This window comes from Anopheles moucheti, assembly GCF_943734755.1.
Source record: "Anopheles moucheti chromosome X unlocalized genomic scaffold, idAnoMoucSN_F20_07 X_unloc_2, whole genome shotgun sequence".
Lineage (NCBI taxonomy): Eukaryota > Metazoa > Arthropoda > Insecta > Diptera > Culicidae > Anopheles > Anopheles moucheti.
In genome coordinates, this window is record NW_026453526.1 from 667,096 (window position 1) to 672,500 (window position 5,405).

The following is a 5,405-nucleotide window of genomic DNA, read 5'->3' on the forward strand; positions in this document are numbered from 1 at the left end:
GGAAGGTGTCTTAAAAGTTGCGCTCTACAGTAAAGGACAAGTGTTGAAAATTTCGTGGAAATCGGACAAAAACTCAGGGAGTTATTCGCGGACAAAGAAAACCACGTGCTCGTCGAAAATGGCGGCGTGTGTGTGAAAAAGAGCGAGGAAAAAAACTTCCGGACGAATCACCCCCCTGCTGGAGCGCTAGCGCTCCCGGAGGGGCACTCCCGGACGAAATTTCACCGCTCTTTACGTGTGTGTGAAATTTGTGTGTGTGACATTTTCGGCCCAATACCATCGTGTGGGGTGTCTAACGACGCGTCTCGGAAAGAGGAGTGGGGGAAACGCGGTTTCCCCCCCCTAGCACCACCCACCCGCCACCCAGCCCCGGAAAACCCACGCGAAAAGTGGTTTTCCGCGATTTTCCCGGCCAAGGAGCGGAGGTAGAGCTCCCGGGTGTTTGGAAGAAAGTTGCGGGGTGAATTTTCACATCGAAAACCATCGCCGGAAAAGCGATTTTCGCAACATCCAGAAAGATACGGGCGGAAAAGCGTTTTTCCGAAGAAGAAAATTTTCGCCCTGATACCGTCGTGCGGGGTATCAAACGACGAGTTTTCAAGAGAGGAGTCGGGAAAATACCCCCCCACCACCATACCACCCACTCCCACCCCCCTAGGGCGGAAAAACCACCCAGGAAGCGGTTTTTGGCGATTTTCCCGGCCAAGGAGCGGAGGTAGAGCTCCCGGGTGTTTGGAAGAAAGTTGCGGGGTGAATTTTCACATCGAAAACCATCGCCGGAAAAGCGATTTTCGCAACATCCAGAAAGATACGGGCGGAAAAGCGTTTTTCCGAAGAAGAAAATTTTCGCCCTGATACCGTCGTGCGGGGTATCAAACGACGAGTTTTCAAGAGGGGAGTCGGGAAAATACCCCCCCACCACCATACCACCCACCCCCACCCCCCTAGAGCGGAAAAACCACCCAGGAAGCGGTTTTTCGCGATTTTCCGCGGAAAATTTTATCGCCACCCCACAAAGTGCGGTATCAAAAGAAGCGGCTTGACGAGACGAGTTCAACGCGCACCCACTCGTCCTCCTACCATCTTCCCTTACTTCACCAGGCCGGAAAAACCTCTCCTTGGCCCGCTATTAGCGTCCTCCCGCAAGGGAGAGTTGAAGTGGGGCGTCAGTAATGGCGACAACTCGCACCACGCGACTCAGGTCGGAGTCCACCGACGAAAGGGTGGGGCGGTCCCTTTCGGCTGTTGAGCCGAAAGTTATGCTTACGCGAGTCTCGGCGACGGCAACGAAGCAGGGGATCTCGGACATGGCGGAGCTCCGACAACTCCTGAACGATTCGTCGCTGTCCAATGAACAGCTGCGTGCAACGATCGCCGGTCTGCAGCAGGAGATAACGATGCTCCGGCAGCAGATGGAGGCGATGGCAGAACAGGCCAGGCAGGAGACGAAGCTGGTCAGAGAGGAAGCCCGCATGCGCGAGACGGTGGCTCGTGAGGAAAACGAGCGTCTGCGCCACGAGCTGAAGGAGGAGCGCGCCAGCTTCCAAGAACTGCTGGCGCAGACGCTAGGCTACGGGGGTGGCCAGCGTTCAGGGCGGCAGCAGCAGCAACAGCAGCAGCAGCAGCAGCAGCAGCAGCAGCAGCAGCAGCAGCAGCAATGGAGGCAGCAGCAGCACCAGCAAGGAGCGGCGATGGCAACGGCAGCTCCACTTCCGGACCAGGAAGGCGGCTCTTGGTCTGAGGTGGTGCGTCGCAAACCAGCACGCCAAACAACGAGCCGGCAGCAGCAGCAGCAGCAGCAGCAGCAGCAGCAGCAGCAGTGGCCGGAACTACCGCAACGACGGGCGGAGGTTCAGCGACAGGCGTTCGCTGGGCCATCAAGACAGCAGCCCCAGCAACAGCAGGGACAACAGGCTCGGCGCAGCCAGCCTGCAGCACAACGGGGAGGACAGCGCCAGCGGCAGCGTAAAGCGAAGCCGGACGCAGTAGAAATCGCCCCAGGCGAGGGGCAAACCTGGCTGGAGGTATACCAGGCGGTGCGAGCGGCTCCAGAAATGGAGAAGCACCAGGAGGCCCTCGGTGTAGGACGACGCACCACACGCTCCAGGTTGGTGATGGAGCTGAACGAAGGCGCGGACGCTGCAGGAGTCCTGCAGACCATAAAGGAGGTCTGCGAAAAAACGGAGCTGTCGGCCTCAGCTCGACTGGTGACGCCGACGACGGAAATCAAAATTGCAGCGATCGACCCTTTAGCGAAGGAGGTCGATGTGGCGATGGCACTGACCAACCTGTGCCATGTTACCGTGGAGGAGACCTCGGTCCGTCTGCGATCTGCGTGGGACAGCACGAAGGTGGCGATAGTTCGGGTTCCGGTTGGGGTAGCGGAGAAGCTGGTGGGCGAGAACGTGAAGGTAAAGTTCACGTCTTGCCTGATCGAGCAAGCGACGCAGCCGCAGGCGCGTCAGCAACGCTGCTTCAGGTGCCTGGAGACGGGGCACATCCGGGCGGCGTGCAAGAGCGAGACGGATCGCTCGGCTTGCTGCATTCGCTGCGGGAAGCCGGGCCATCAGGCGAAGAGCTGCACGGCGGAGGTCTGCTGTGCCGCCTGCGAGGGACCGCATCGGGTGGGACACCCGACGTGCCGGCGCTGAGAGTGCTGCAGGTGAACCTCGGGCGATGTCAGGCAGCACAAGACCTGATGTTGCAGACGGCTCGCGAGCTCGAGGTTCAGGTGGTGCTCGCCTGCGAGCTGTATCGGCCGCCTCGCGACGACCCGCGGTGGGCCGTTGATGTGGAGCAGGGCGTGGCGATCATCGCAACGGGCGCCTATCCAATTCAGCGTTTGTGGGGGAGCGTCGCCCCGGGACTAGTGGTGGCCACCATAGCAGGAGTCACGTTTGCCAGCTGTTACGTGTCCCCCAGCAGCGGTCCCGCGGAATTCGAGAGCTTCCTCGGTGCGGTGGAAATGTCGCTCGTCGGACACACAACATCCGTCCTGGCCGGCGACTTTAATGCGTGGAACGAGGAATGGGGGAGCGCGCGCACTACCCAGAAGGGGCAGGATCTCCTGAGCGTGGCGGAGCAGCTGTCGCTGCAGACGCTCAACCGTGGCAACGTGCCCACGTTCAAGGGCAACGGGGCGGCGCGAGAAAGCGTGATCGACGTTACATTCGCTAGTCCAACCATCGCGAGGCCGGACTCATGGCGAGTGCTGAGTCGATTTTCCGGTAGCGATCACGCCTACGTCGAGTTTCAGGTGGACGTTCCGAGTCAACGTTCCACGCGACGAGGCCAGCAGCAGCGAAGCCGGACAGCAACCAGCGATGGGACAGCCAAACACGCCGGGACCCGGTGGAAGACGGCGCAATTCGACAGGAGGTGCTTCGACATCGCCCTCACACACGGCCACTTCGAACAGGTCGATACACCGGAGGGGCTGATCGGCGGACTCACCCAGGCGTGCGATGAGACCATGGAGAGAGTGCATGGGGCCACTTTCCACCGCAAGCCCCAGATGTACTGGTGGTCTCCAGAGATCGAGCGCCTGAGGGAGGAGTGCGAAGCAGCGGAGGCCGCTCATTGCCGAGCCCAACTGTCGGAGCGTGCAGCGACATCTGCCAGGCTGCAGGATTGCCGCCGTCTGCTGAAGGCTGAAATAAAGAGCAGCAAAGAAAGCAGCCTCCAGGAGCTGATCGACTGTGTTGAAGCTGAGGTGTTCGGACTCGGGTACAAAGTGGTGCGAGCGAAACTGCGCAGCAGGGCGCCACCGGAAACGGACCGAGCCGTACTCGACCCGATCGTCGACGCGCTGTTTCCGGAGCATCCAGCATTTGAGTGGCCGGACATCGAAGCGTGTGCTGCCTCACACGAGGCCCTGAGGCCGGTCACGGTCTCGGAGATCCTGTCGCTGGCCGAGCGAATGGCTCTCTCGAAGGCGCCGGGGTTGGACGGCATACCCAACGCCGCAGTGAAGGCGGCGATGAGGAAGCATCCGGAGGTGTTCGCGAAAGTCTACAACCAGCTGCTTGAACAGGGTGAGTTTCCTGCGGAGTGGAAGGAGGCCCGTCTCGTGCTGATCGCGAAGCCGGGAAAGCAGCCGGGCGATCCGTCGTCATACCGCCCGCTGCTCATGCTGGGAGCAGTCGCCAAGGGATTCGAACGGCTGATTCTAGATCGGCTGAACGACCACTTGGAGGACAGCGACGCGCCTCGTCTGTCGCCAAACCAGCACGGGTTCCGGCGAGGCCGGTCAACCATCCAGGCCATCGAACGAGTAGTCGAGCGGGGGCAGCACGCGAGGACATTCCATCGCACCAACCAGCGGGACCCTCGCTGTCTGGCGGTGGCAGCGCTGGACGTGAGGAACGCCTTTAATTCCGCGAGTTGGAAGGCGATTGCGGCTGCCCTGCAGAAGCTGCAGGTCCCTACAGCCCTCCAGAGAATCTTGCGCAGCTACTTCTCTGAGAGGAGGCTGGTGTACGAGACCAGTGAGGGACCAGTGCGGCGCACGGTTACGGCAGGCGTTCCACAGGGCTCAATACTGGGCCCAACGTTGTGGAACGCTATGTACGACGGCGTGCTTCGGCTGGAGCTGCCCGAGGGTGCTGAAGTGATCGGCTTCGCGGACGACATCGCGGTGCTGGCGGAGGGCACGACACCGGAAGCAGCGACGCGAGCAGCAGAGGCATCGATATCGCTGATCAGCTCGTGGATGGCGCAACACCATCTGGAGATTGCTCCGGCCAAAACCGAACTGATCATCGTGTCCACCATGCGGCGAGACAACACCCAGGTTCCTGTGAGCGTCAGTGGAGTGGAGAAGATGCCGACTCGTACGCTCAAGTATCTCGGGGTCATCATCGAGGACCACTTGTCGTGGAAGCCACACGTCGAGCAGGCCACGTCGAAGGCGCTCCGTGTGGCACAGGCGATCTCCAGGCTGCTCCGCAACCACGGCGGGCCAACGAGTGCGAAGCGGCGTCTTCTTGCGTCAGTGGTGGACTCCACCCTCCGCTACGCTGCTCCCATTTGGCACGAGGCGGTCCAGCTCCGGGCGTGTCGCAGACAGCTCAACCGCGTCCAGGGACTTTACGCACGGCCGGTCGCTCGCACTTTCGTTACGGTGCGGAACGAGGTGGCAACGGTGCTGGCCAACGTGGTCCCGATCTGTCTGCTGATCGAGGAAGACGCAAGGTGTCACCAGCGTAATCAGCAGCCGGGCATCAGCACGCAGGAGGTGCGAGCAGAGGAGCGGCGACGGACCGTCGAACAGTGGCAGGCGGAGTGGGATGAGCTGGCCCCGACGAGCCGCTTCACCGCGTGGTCACACACGGTGATACCAAACATCGCGGCGTGGAGGGACAGGCGCCACGGGGAGATGACCTTCCATCTCGCCCAGGTGCTGT